Source organism: Triticum dicoccoides, chromosome 4A (assembly GCF_002162155.2).
Source record: "Triticum dicoccoides isolate Atlit2015 ecotype Zavitan chromosome 4A, WEW_v2.0, whole genome shotgun sequence".
In the NCBI taxonomy this organism is placed as follows: Eukaryota; Viridiplantae; Streptophyta; class Magnoliopsida; order Poales; family Poaceae; genus Triticum; species Triticum dicoccoides.
Window position 1 is genome coordinate 607,479,625 of NC_041386.1, and position 14,432 is coordinate 607,494,056.

The 14,432-nt window shown below is 42.3% G+C and overlaps 1 pseudogene; it reads right to left on the reverse strand.

Annotated features, from left to right (window-relative positions):
- Positions 1–10,058: 10,058 nt before the first annotated feature.
- Positions 10,059–14,432, reverse strand: part of LOC119283788 — an 11,057-nt pseudogene continuing 6,683 nt past the window's right edge.

Below are 14,432 nucleotides of genomic sequence, written 5' to 3' on the forward strand. Positions count from 1 at the left end.
AAAACAAAAACCCCAGCCACTGGAATGCTGACGCGTGGATGCCTTTTGGTCCCGGTTGGTGTCACCAACCGGGACCAAAGGCCCCCCTGCCTGGGCTCGGCGCACCGGCCACGTGAAGGACCATCTGTCCCGGTTCGTGTTAGAACCGGGACTAAAGGGGGGAGGTATTAGTAACGACCCATTAGTCCCGGTTCATGAACCGGGACTAAAGGCCCTTACGAACCGGGAGAAATGCCCCCTTTTCTACTAGTGTTTCTACGACTGGTGGCTTTCCTCTATCAAGAGTGCACATCCATCCATGCATAAGGGGACTGCCTTCCTTGCCGTCATTGTCGCCTGGTTGCTTTTGAAGCACCGTAATGCCTGCACCTTCGACGGTGTGCAACCATCGGCTCCCCTAGTCAGCCAGGCGGTCCTTGATGAAGCTAGGCTTTGGGCGACTACGGGAGCTAAAGGCTTGAATGTTTTCATCTTTGAACCACCATGGTTTTGTTCGCTTACTGGATGTTGCTAGGATTGTCACCCATGTTGGTGACCATCCCTAGCGGTTGTACTCCTCTCTCTCTCCCTCTATCAATAAAATGATACGCAATTTGCGTATTCCCGAAAAAAGATTTGTTCTCTTTGATGTCACTTTCTTACATTAGTATAAAGAATATGTTGGCTAATTTTTTTTAGAGAACCATTTTCTTTGGCGCCCATTTTCGTGCGTAGCGGTTAATTTTTTTTTTTTGAGAACCATTTCACGTTCTATAAGGTGAAGCGAATTTTTTGTGACAACTTAACTTAAAAAACTTACATACAAGTTGTGATAAGTTCATCTTTAAAAAATTCATGAATTAAAATATGATTAAATTTCGAAATATTTTTGCAAATTTGAAAAAATCATGAAAAAAATGTTCACAAATTGTAAAAAATGTTTAAAAATTTAGTGAATATTCACCTATTTTCGAAATTTTCAAGAATTTAACTTTTTCCTGTGAATCTAAAAAATTATTCAAAGAGTTTTTAAAAAGTTCATGAATATCAAAAAGGGGTCAATAAATAAAAAATGTTCATAACTTTTACGAAATGTTTGTCAACTCAAATGAATCACAAATTTGAGAAATGTTCAAGCGCATAGTTTACAAATAGTCAAGAAATTTGAAATGTTCACAAAATATCAAAATATTGTACAATTAAACATGCACAGGATTTTAAAAATATTCACGACTTTATAAAATGTTTAAGAACTTAAAAATGGAATTGAATTTTAAAAATATGTTCAGGAACAGAAAATTACGAATTTAAATCAAAAAATCACAATTTTTTATTTTAAAGAAATCTAAAATTTAGAAATGATTATGATTCTTAACTGTTTGTGAAACAAAAAATATTTGCACATTTTAAGAAATGTTATTAAATTAAAGTAATATTAGTTAACTAAAAAAATTATCCCATATTCTAAAAAGATCTTGAATTTAAAAATTGTATAAAATATTAAAAAAGAAAGGGAAAAAGAAAAACGATGGAGACAAAGGGAGCAGCGATTCGGTGCCCAAGCTCATTTGCACCCCCGATGAATAAAACATTTAAAACAAATACTAGAAAATTCAAAAAATTAATATTTTTTGCATTGTGTAGCTAATTTGGTGCGTGAGGTGCACTCCAAATTTCAGATCATTTGTACATCTGAGTAGCTCTCCGCAAAAAAGACAAATTTGGGGTGTGTAAAAAAACTTTACTGTTCTGACCCAATTTGTCTTTTTTGTTGAGAGCTACTCATATATTCAAATGGTCTGAAATTTGGAGCACACCTCACGAAACAAATTATCTACCATGCAAAAAAGGATTTTTCTTATGTTTGTTTTTATTTTTTGTATGTTTTTTCTTGTCCGGGTGCAGACGTGCCTGGGCTAAGAAAGGCATACTCGGGAGACCAAGTCATATATAAATGAGAAAATAACTAGATGAAAACTTTCAAAACCTTGCCAAAACCAACGCTGAAAACCTAAATGGTCGACCCAAAGCATCTATAGAGAGGGTGCACGTTTTATAGGAGGGAAAGGGCGTGCCCAGTGTAAGACGAGCTATATATTTTTACTGAATGACATGAATAATTTTCATGAACAAGAGAAGAATTTCTGAAGTTGGTTCATCTTCAAGATGGTAAACATGCATCAACCAGCTTGCTTTTAGATCTTGTGCAGATTATCTATCAAGCACCCGAATAGAATAAACGGCCCTTGGAAACAATATTACCTAATCCAAGGTAGGATTAATTGTTGCACTTGTATGTAGGAGTGTAACATGAGCTATAAATGTGTGGAAACATAACAAAACTACTAACTAGCTAGTAGTCACCGACACAGCTACACATGTGTCAGATCACACAGAACAAACTCTTCTGTGAGTCTCAATCACTTTGGTTTTGGTGTGTGGGTTTTTCCTCACTTGGGTTTTTCTCAAGTTCGTCAGAGAAAGGGTTGCTCTCAAATGGCACTTGACAATCTCTCTCTTGGAACAGCTAACCAACTACTAGTTATGGGGGACGGCTATTTATTGCCAGGGGCAACCCGACATGATAAGACATAAATGCCCTTCGGACACGACCATTGTCAGGATAAGAATCCACTCGACAGCTGGCACTCGCGCAGCAATGGTCGGAACGACAAATTCATCGGAGCTCTCAGTTTCCTTACATGATAGGCAAACCGCATTGGCGAAGTCTTAACTCTTCAGTCAGTCCAATTTCGTCAAGGACCAGAACAACTTCGTCTTTGTCACCGAAGAGCTTGACTGCGCAGCAAGAAATTTCCAAATTGTTCACTTGAGGAAATAGGTATGTTTTTGGGTTTGAGCATCACTTCCAAAATACGCCTGTGCATATACCTAGAGGCCTTTAACAGTACGTTGTTTTCTATGACTCAAATAAAGAAGAAAGAAACTACAAAAACAAATTCTTCAAGCTTCTAGTTCTTCATATCAATTGCTTCAAAGGACGCACCAAATCTTCATTGAAGAAATACATTTTTAGGGCTCATCTTTCTTGGTTAAACCGAAATCTTCAGGGACTATATATCATGTGCACACTCGCAAACACATTAGTCCCTTAAGCCATCTGTATTCAATACTCCTAAACCACTAAGGGGCACTAAAAACACTTACAACTGTGAAAATCCTAAAGCCGGAGCACCACATAGCCCCGAGTTCCTCATCGAGGATTGCAAGCTTAAGTTTAAGAAAACACCTCCTTCTGGTATGCAGCCTAGCAACTTATTGTAAGAGAGGTTCAAGCTACCTAGGTAGGTAAAATAGGTAAGGTACCCTGGGATGGTCCTCAATAAATCATTATGGAATATATTGAAAGTTTGCAAGCTATCTAGCTTACCAAAAGAGTCTAGAATCAAACTACCAAATGAATTGTATGATATGTTCAAGTAGGCTACCATTTGGATTTTGGAGTATTCCAATTGAATATGGGAGGCTACCAACCAAGTGGTTGGTAGAGATATCCATCTTGTTAATTAGTTTAAAAGAGCCCATGTCAACCAGGTTTTGAGCTAGATCAAGCTAGAGCAGACTATCAATATGATACAAGCTTGGTGGTATAGTGGATGATAACTAGTTACGAGATAATTCTAGGTTTTCTAACTTGCTAAGGTTACCAATGCCCTCTGGTATGTAACCAGTGAATCATTATCATTGAGGAACATTTCTAGATTTTTGAGCATTGTAATCTTAGATGGAATGGGGCCAAACAAGTTATTTCTATCGAGCTCAAGCATATGTAGATTCTCCATCACCATGATGGGTTCTAGAATGCATGGTACAAACTGTTGTAGGCACTGATCCAACCAACTTATTTGCTTCCCATTCTAGGTGTTCTAATTTAGATAGGTTACCAAGAGAAGCTGGAATGGATCCTGTTAGTTGATTATCCAAGAATCAACACTGAGAGTTGTCCTAGGTTTCCAAATTTGACCGAAATGGCTCATGTTAGCTTGCATGATCCCAGTTATAGAACCCTTACCGAAGTGAGGTTGTCTAGTACAACATGGATTGTGTCAACAAGAAGATTATGATTGAAGGAAATGAAATAGAGATGAGCTAGGTTGCCCAACAATGTTGGTACAACACCTTCAAACAAATTGGAGCTTAGGTAAAGAAACTGGAGGCGCGGACAAGATGCAAATCCCAATGGAATCTGGCATATGAAATTGTTTTCTATAGATATAAGGTGCTAGGGGAACTATTGGGTTTTTCTTATGTTTGCTGTTTTTTCCTTTTGTTCATTTTTAAATAGATGTCAACAGTTTATTGAATACACATTGGACATGGTTTAGATACCTGTTGAAATTTGTAATTTATCCGAATACGTCTTGAAATTTGTAAAATGCACATTGAACTTTTTTTAATACACAGTGGATTTTTCTTAAATACAAAGTGATTTTTCTTAAACACATGTTGAACAATTTTCAAATATGCTATGAATAATTCTTTTAAACATCAGATTCTTTCTTTTTGTTCCATTCTTACGTTTCCATATTAAAGTGTGGTTTTCTTACTTAAATTTAATAATATTAATCTAATGCAAACATTTGTAAGTGTTAGAACATCTTCTTAAATGTCACGAACATTATTTTATATGAATAGCTTTTTTGAAATTGCAAGAATAATTTTTCACTTCAAGAACTATTTTTTAAAATGTTACCAAGTATATTTCATAAACCGTCAAACATTTTTCAAATGTGAACAATTTGTTTACATTTTATTAAATGTTTCTAAATGTCAAAACAAACTTTTAAACATATGGAAAATATATATATAACTGGAACATTTTTTTAATGGTATGGGCAAAATTTAACATTGTGTGCAATTCATTTTACTTGCATGGACATTTTTAATGTTTGATGAAAGTTTAAAAAATCTTAGTGAATTAATTTTGACAGTATAAGCAAAAGTAAAAAAGGAAAAATATGGAAAAAAGAATGAAACAAATGAGCAAACTAAACTAACGTCCATAACAACTAATCGCAATTACAACATTGCTGGAGATGAGTCGTCCATCTGTCTCGCTAGAAGCGAGACAAAGACGCCCCCCTGTCTTTCCCGACGTGCTCCGGGGGAAACCCTTGATCTAGTTTATATTGGATGATGGTGGCGCTATCTGGCGTCGTGTTCCCTCTTGGGGCCATCGTCCTGGTGGTGAATTTAGTTAGAGGGACCCGCGGCTCGTGGGGATCTGTGTGTTGTATGTCGTATGGTGTCGTCTATATGGTTTTGGGTCCGGTTTCCCTCATAAACTGGACCAACCTTGAACCTTCTATCTTTTCAATGAATTTAGCAGTTTTCTGCTAACTTTCAAGGAAAAAAAATCACAAGGAGCTCTCCCGTTTAACTATTTTAATTCACTATGTCCCCTAATTCTAAAGCACTTTCATTCGACTGAGGTATTCAATCTTGGATCTGGTTTACGATTTTGATCGGGCCAACGACTTTACAAATCAATCAGCAGCAACTGGCCTGTAAAAGCATACCAACCCTGCGCACCCTCCCACCACCTAGAGAAAAAAAAGTGTCACTATGTGATATTATAGCACCAATATAGCACATGTAGCCACCGACGCCGAAATTTTCGCACACAAATATGGGTTGATTAACTGATAACATAATATCACACCTCAAAAAGCTCACCAAATAACTACATTATAAATAAACAAAAACACACTCCACTCTGCCTGACCCGCCAAACTAAATATTTCACCAGTTTTAAAATATAAGGGATACTAGTTTTTTGGAGAGTCGAATTTCTTTAATTTTGACCAAGTTCAAAGCCAAACATACCGACATCCACAATATTAAACAAAAAATAGAAATTCATTTCATGATGAATCCAATGACACGGATTTGATATTATGGGTTTTGACATGTTTCTCTACAATTTGATCAAACTTAAAGAGGTTTGACTTTTCAAAAAAAAAGTAATACACTTCATATTTTGAAACAGAGCGAGTAAAAAAAAATTAAATATCCCAACAACACCAGGGATGCAGCAAAGCGCGCCCAACCCTTCTAGTAAAAACTAAGCATAATAATAAAGGTACAAGCAAATCATGAATATAGTTTACAAACTGAATTATTCAAATTCAAACACACCGATGGTTCAAATGAAGCAAATAACAAGGTAAAAGCACAACTAGGAAGTGCTATGAAGATGCCAGTGATGCTCAACAAGATCTTCTTGGAGTTGGGTATGAAATTCTCAGTTCTCGATCCTACGATGCGCTTCAAGGAATGCCTAGATCGATTATACAATACAAAACGAACCAAAAGAAACACTCACCTAGGAAAACCGTCGAACACTTGCAAGGCGGTGGTGGTGCACCAGTCGGTCGATGACGTTTAGGCCAAACTAGCGGGCGGTGACATGTGAGAGTGACCTGCAAGGGTGCGTAACCACGGTCAGATGTTGCGGCCGGCAATGAGAAAGAAGGCCTGAGAAAAATTCAATGACTCGGTTAAGGTGACGGTGACAGTGTTTCACCTCGATTCCGGCTACGGCAACGGCAGGCGAAGGGCTCGGACTCGGGCAGAAGGGCGGCGAGGGCCAAGGGAGGCGGTGACGTAGTGGGGGGGGGGGTCGATGGACGATCGTCGGTAGGTGTTCGGAAGAAGAAGCAGTTGGGGATGGGAAGGTGCGAGAGAGGCCAGAAAGTTTACTTCGCATGGTCGCGGCCGAGTATTTTAGGTGCCCGCTAGGGGGGGCGAGTAAATTTTTTACTTCACTATTCGGTTTACTATTTTGGCTAGGTACAGACTAGAGGAGTAAATAATAAATTTACTCCTCTATAGCCTTTTTTTTAAATAATTTAAATTGCTTACCACATGTGTCACGTGGTACTCCTCTATAGCCTTTAAAAAAAATTGAATTGCTTACCACATGTGTCACGTGGTACTCCTCTATAGCCTTTTAGTGGATCGGCCAGAGATGCTCTAAGATAGTAATGTAAAAAGTCTTATCTATACCTAATAATAATGTGAGAAAGATTAACGGTCGAGATGTTTCAAAAAAGGAGAATTTCTCTTTATTAGATCGAGCTCCTAGCGATCACATCATCTCTACGCATTTGGCTAGAGCGTCCGTGCGATCTAATCTGACTGATCCGACTCGATCGGCCCAACTGAAAAATAGGAAGCACATGTCCAAGCCACGACTCTTCCAAAACTCTGCTTCGTCAAATCGCAACTGCTCCTATGTAGAACTCTTCTCAGCTGTCCTGGCTTTGTGGAGATGAGATACAGCGGCTGGACCGCGCTCTTGTCCGGCACGACAAGGGAACCACGGCCGCCGAAGCGAGGGGGCGAGCGCTCGTCATCTCCTACCTTTAGCGGCGTTAAGCGATCGACATGCCAGGACAGGTTCATCACCGCCAGCACAGGCCACCAGACAGTCGCAGAGGACAGCCTGTTACACTACACCAGATCGGGGAGGGTGTATCACATGGCGACTGCAACTGATTAGTTGTGTATTCGCTTATGGAAGATTTGGATGTAAATGATTTCTGCATGTTGGTTAGTACAGTGAAAACAATCTGTCCATGGGTTGGGTCATCGAGGTCAGCCCTCCTCTGAATTTCCGGTGATCTCTCCTCCTGATCCTGAGTGTATAAAAGACCACCTTTTTTATAGGTATATAATATAGTCTATGTTTCGTTTGTTGTCACAATGTCTTCGTTGGCGACCGTGTCGACCAACCGGTGTCGGCCACCAATGCACTACTCTTCTCGGTGTTGCAAAGAGAGCCTTGGCAGGTGATGCATAGGGGTTTTCCCCCATTTATTGAGGACCAAGTTTGGTGTGTGGTGAAACCACTCATTAAAAAATATCTTGATACTCATTCAGAAAAATTCTGAGGACCACGTTTATCTTGGTACTCATACCAAAATGGCCGTATGCATCCCTAGTTGGTGCAGAGGCCGGGGAAGTGAAATTCTCCCCCATTTTTAAGGAGCCGCTCCCGACCCCCGAGCTGCTCCCGCGAGCGTCCTCGGGGGAAACCCTAGCACGCCGCCCCTCGTCCTCCCTCGTCGATCTCTCCCCCCGCCGCCACCGCACAGCGCCGCCGGGCAAAGTCCGGCCGGCGTTGGTGGCGGCGGGGATCTTGCCCCTCTCCTCGCGGGACGGCGCGGCGCGAGACGGCGCTGGGCTGGGCGGGGCCCAGCGGTGCGGCGGACGGCGTGCTGGGTGGCGGCGCCCCTGCCTGGCGGCGGTGCAGCTGCGGTTTGGGGCCCCTTCGACGCGCGGCGGCTATGGCTTCTCTGGCGGCGGCGCGAGTTATCCCGGCGGCGGCTTGGCGGCATGGCGCGGCGGAGCTCCGGCGATGACTCGGCTACGGCGGGGTGGAGAGCTGGGCACCGTCCAGTGGTGCTGCCTCCGCGGCGGCTGCAGCTTGAGGCCCTTGACCCCGATCCGATCTGGATCTGGTGGTGCTTGGGTCTGGGCCAAGGCGGGGCGTGGTGTTCGTCGGGGCTTGTCGGCCTCTAGGCACCATGGGGGGCCGGCGGCAACGTGTGCCCGGCGTGGTGACGCTGGTGGGCGTGGTGGTCGTCTTCTTTCAGAGATGGCCGGCCAGAGGCTTGGTGATCGGATCTCGAGATCCATCATCTTGTCCCGGCTGTGAGTAGGGGAGACATGGTTGCCGGTGAAAACCGAGCCGACGGCAGGCGATGGCGGCATTCTCGCCGTTACCTTGATGGAGGAATCGTCGTGTAACTACTGTCGACCCACTCGTGCTGCTCCGGGGGAAACCCTAGGATCTGGTGTTCCAAATCGGACGATGGTGACACTGCGGTGTCGTTTCTCTCTTGAGAGCATCGTTTGCGGAGCAGCGCTGGAAGTCAGAGGCAGGAGGTGGAGCGGCTTCGTCTTGCACGGAGCTTCGGTGGTGATGTCAAGTCATGCTTGACCGACAGGTGCTACGCTTTGTCATGCCTAGTCGGCAGGTGCTACGCACGACAGATCTTCCAAGGACTTCAAGTTGTGTGGGCTGGTGATACCTGGCAGCATGGCGTTGAGGTGTATCAGCGGCGACCGCGACGTGCTCAGCTGTTTGCGCACAGGGAGGAGGTGCCATTGGGCGCCGTGGTGGCGTCGACGATAGCTAGACCGAGCAAGGTTGATGCATCAGTACAGTTATGAAGATGGAGCGATGGCAGTTGGCGGCGGGCCTCTGAGAGCACGCCGGACCAGTGGGTGCCCCAGACCCGACAAGAGGCTAGGTTGGGTTCTCAGGTCTTAGATGTTAGGCTTGGCTGCGATGTCTGTTTGGTATTAGGCCCAGGCTATCTGCGCCCCTTCATCAACTGGATAGGGATAGCGACAGTTTGTTGCTTAGACGGCGGCTTTAATCTTACTTTTGTATAACTTTGTAAGGTATTGTGAGAATAATTAATAAAGTGGCCGTATGCATCGCCCAGATGCAGAGGCCGGGTCATCCTCCTTTTCTAAAAAAAGGTATAACGTTGTACCAGCACACAAAAAGTTGGGCTCTTATTTGCTCCTCAGCGAAGCACAACGTTGCCGGCGAAATTACAAGCCGATGCAGGAGGGGTTCAAGGTGAACTCACGTTTGTTCCACAGCGAAGCACGAGCATTGCTCATGATATTACAAGTCGGTACGGGAGGGACTCGCGAAAGCGGTGGGCTAGAGTGCGAGCTCACCGTGAATAGAAGGCGATAGAGGCAAAGTGTGAATTAATATAGAAAGCGTAGAACTCTTTGCTCGGGCCGCATTGCTATATATCGAGAACATGCCGTGGCTTACAAGAAGGAAGAGATCGATCTAGGTCAATCGTTAGAGAGAGAAAGGATCGGTGAAAAAATTGGAACAGAAGAAGAGATAGAACTAGATTACAATTTAAACAGACTTCTATCCCTATACAACATATTCTAACACAAAAAAAGAGAAGTGGTAACATGGATGGATTTCTAAAGGTGTGCGAAAATTTGTTTTTTCTCCCGTTGCAATGCATGGGCACATTTACTAGTATTAGTTTACAGAGGGAGTACATGGTTACTCAAATTTGGTGGCTTGAAGATGACGAAGCGGAACCAATCATCAAATTTTGAATTGTCTTCTCGTTAAGACGGATGTATGGAACATGAGAAATATACAACCATTCTGACCCTCCGGGTTGGAAGTTCTTTTCCGTCTCACCGTAAAAGCCATCCATAATCAGTTCTTGGAGGTTTTCTGGCGCACTTCCTCCCAACGACGCTTGTGACGTCTCGTTGATATGAAGTGCTTTTAAAGAGGTCAGTCTGCTGAGTGTTGAAGGGAACTGTTGAAGACGAGAGCAGTAAACAAACTCAATCTTTTCGATGGAGGTTAACTGTTCAAACCATTTCTCCTGCTCCAGGGTAAAATGAAGGGCCTCCAAATAAGAGATGCGGAGAACTCGCACGGATGGGACAAAACAATATCCGTTTAACAGGCTGACATCCGTTGCTAGACTGGTAAGGTGAAGTACACCCTGCTCAACTTGTCTACTTGATTTGTTGGAGAGTTCAGTAAGAATGTCGGGACAACCAAGAACATCAACTTCCCTGAGGTTGGGAAAGTATTGCAACCCATCAATCAAACGTAGCCCTCCACATTTCCTGAGATATAGATACTCCAGTGCCTTTAAGTGGTGCGCAGAGAGTATGAGTGGGTGATTGCAGTAAGATATCTTTAACTTCTTTAGACATGCTAAGAGTTGCACATATTGTGGCAGTGCCTTGACAAGGATCGGACAAACTGAAATGTCATGTTCTGACACAGAAGACATGAATGACAAACATGGCACTTTTTCCAGTAAAGGGCAATTGTGAAGTTCAAACCTTCTGACATGTGGAAGGAGAGGGCCATGATCATCTTCTCCATGTGACCAGTCTACCCATGATGTCATCGAAGAAATTTTGAAGTCCTCCAAACTTGTGAGGTAACCAAATGATGTTCCATCAGCATGCTTTACCGATGATAAGTTTTCTAGAGTGAGATGCTTGAGTGAAGGGAAATTTCCAAATGGCAGAAGTATAACTAGAAGTCGGCAGTTTCCAACATGAAGGGAATGCAGTTTTGTGAAGATGTGACCCTGCGACATCCAGCATGGGAAACTTGTCGCCCCGTAACCGTTGACCATAAGCTCTTGCATATTTGAGTGCGGCTGCAATCCTTCAAGTACATCTTTGGATATATTTCTCCCCTTCAATTCCAAGGCCTCAAGGTGCTTCTTCTCAACTATATTGGCATCCATTGCCTCATGCTTGTTCTTAATGACATGGATGTTGCTGATGCAAATTTTTCTAGATAGCTCTGGCATGCTCTTTAACTCGTTTATCATGAATCCATTTCTTTTTCCAGCACTAAAGTGCTCCAACTCCTGAAGTTGACTCAATTGTCCAATACTAGGAATCAAAGAGAGAGCTGTAGCATCAACATACAAGTGGCATAAGTTGGCAAGCCTATTAATGCTCTGAGGAATAGTATTACGAGCATATCCACGGAGGTATAAAACTTGAAGATTATACGGGAAGTTGCGAAAATTGCGGACCCTTGTGAAAGAAAGATCTAGAAACCTCAGTTTTCTCAAGGACGCAATGTTGGGCAACATATTTGTCAGCACTTCCAAATGAGATAAGTCTATCACTCGAATGCTTCTTGATTTGGCTAACATGTTGTCAACAACATCACAAATTGCATTACTGTCATAATGACCAAACAACAAGATTGTCCTCAGATTTTTATACTTGTTTAGTTCATGAATGCTCAGTTGATTACCAACTTGTAGAGCCAAGTGACGAGCAGTTGGTGATGCTCTCTGTGATGTCTCCTTGTGGTGGAAGCAATCATATGAAGAGACGGCAATTGCTAGAGCCCTCACTAGATCATGCATGGTGTACTTCTTGGTGTCAAATGCAAACTGAAAAAATGACCTTTGTACAAGTTCATCAAACATTTTATTTCCAACGTCCTCTAATCTACTGCCATCAGATTCACTGTGTTCGATGAAATCGTGAGAAATCCACATATTGACCAATCTATCCTTATCAAACAAGTAGTTTTGTGGAAAGATTGAGCAAAAAGCGAAGCTCTGCCTTTGCCTAGGTTGTAGGTCTTGATAACTAATTCTCATGAATGGAAGGATGTCACATAAAACTTCACTCCTGTCCCACCAGTCGCTCTCTAGGATGCTTCTCCAATGTTCTACCGTTGATCTTGATCTCAGTAGATGTCCAATTACTTTTGCTGCTAACGGCAGACCATCCAGTTTTTTTGCTATTTGTTCACCAATTGACAAATGAATCTGATTGTTCTCAGCAACAACACTGGTTGTGCCAAATGCATAATACTTGAAAGCTGGCCAAAAACTCTCCCAAGGCAAAGGTGCTAGGGGAACTTGACACATTGTCATCACTGTGTCCGCAACCCTTTTGCTTTGTGTTGTGACAAGAACTACACTTCCTGGTACTTCACAAGCTATGGCAGTAAGCAAACTACTCCACCGATCACACATCTCATCCCAAACACTGTCTAGCACAAGAAGGTATCTCCCATCATGTTGGATTAAACTTTGAATTTGTCGACCACTATTTCCAAACTATCCGAGTAGTTAAGAGATGAATCATTTCCTTTAAAAGAGTGCAACATCTCTTGCAATGTCCTTTTCATGCTGAATTGTTTTGAGATATACACCCATGCTTTGTGCCTAAAGTGACCCTTCAAACTTCCATGATTGTAAATGACTTGAGCAAGGGTTGTCTTCCCAACCCCGCTCATACCAACAATTGGGATAACTTCAACACCACCAATGCGGAATCTTGACCCAAGTTTTGCACTCATGTTATTGGGTTCCAGTCCTGAGGAAGATGAAGCACAAATAATTTTTAATATCATCTCTAGAACTTCATGCGGCCAAACACCTTGACATCAACTGGAAGACGAGAAGTAGTCTCTCCCCCTGTTCCGTCCTCCTTCATGGATGCTGAATTACTCTACTTCATGAGCTCAACAAATGTGTTGGACATTGAACAAAGGTGATCTAGCTTTTGCACAACACATTCAAGCATTCTCATGCCCTCATCTGGTACAATCAAACTTTTCAAGGCCCTAACTGGTGATGAGATGAGCTCACTCACCTTACGCTTTCCAGTAACTATATCATGGCAGTCAAATCGTTCAAGCACATCCTCGGCTTCATAGGCAACATCATGGACACTCCTTAGCCACTTGGCAAGAGTAGTGTTGATAATAAGTTGGTTGTCAGCTACCTCAGTAATAGCCTTCACCATGGTGAGGCTTGTGCGCAATTTGGTCAGAAGTTGTTCAGTAGCATGGTTCAGATTGTAGTTGCTGTCGAGGAAGTTCATTGTCTTGTCGACAACACGTTGGATAACTGCTGATGAGAAACCACTAACTACCTGCTCTGTAGTTGCAGATAACATGATTTGGTTCCTGAAATGATGATGATATAGATTGTTAGTACATGTCATTATTCATAAAGTTGCGCCTTGTTAAGGAAGATATGGATAAATATACTGACGAGCACATTCTAGAAATGAGATCTCTGCTTGATTGTAAGGATCGTTAAATAAGAAAGGAATATTTTCAAGCACTCTGCTATGAGATGATAATTTTTTTCTTCATGCATGAGATTGTAAGGATCTAGGTTTCATAGGCAGTACTACGAACATGCTCATTTCAGTCCTACTACAAATGGGTGGTGGTTGTCACAACCAGTCAATAGTTGAGTCTTCCACCTGTGTAAAGTCCTGCTCCGTTTTTAAATATAAGTCTTTTTAGACATTCCAACAAGTGACTACATACGAAGCAAAATGAGTGAATCTATGCTCTAAAATATGTCTACATACATCCATATGTTATAGTCCATTTGAAATGTATAAAAAGACTTATATTTAGAAACAAAGGGAGTATCTAGTTAGTACAAACTATTTATATGGATGCGGGAATGTGTAATGTCAGGAATGCAGATTTACAATGAAATGCAACAACAGTAAGAAAGAGTATGGAAGGGAGTTCACGAATTCAACTCAAATACGAAAATTGACCAAAAGACAAACACATGTTAGAAAGAAAAATATATGCAATTTTCACTAGATATGTGATTTAGCAATGAGCAGCTAATAATACAACTCTCTGAGCGAAAGGTCAAAGTCATGTTTTTCACTTCTCTTCTGTAACCGTGTTTTTGTTGGGTACATGCATGCGAGAAGAAATATAACAAGTATGTTTTCTGAACGAACCTTGAAATCTTTTGGTGGAATGAAATCTATACAGCACTGACTGGCCGAGTGGTGGAAGAGACGACCCTCACCGAGAGCAATCTCTAGACTCGACTTCTTCACCGCCAGCTGAAGGGAGAAGTGGCACCTGTGGGGTTGTGTGTGTG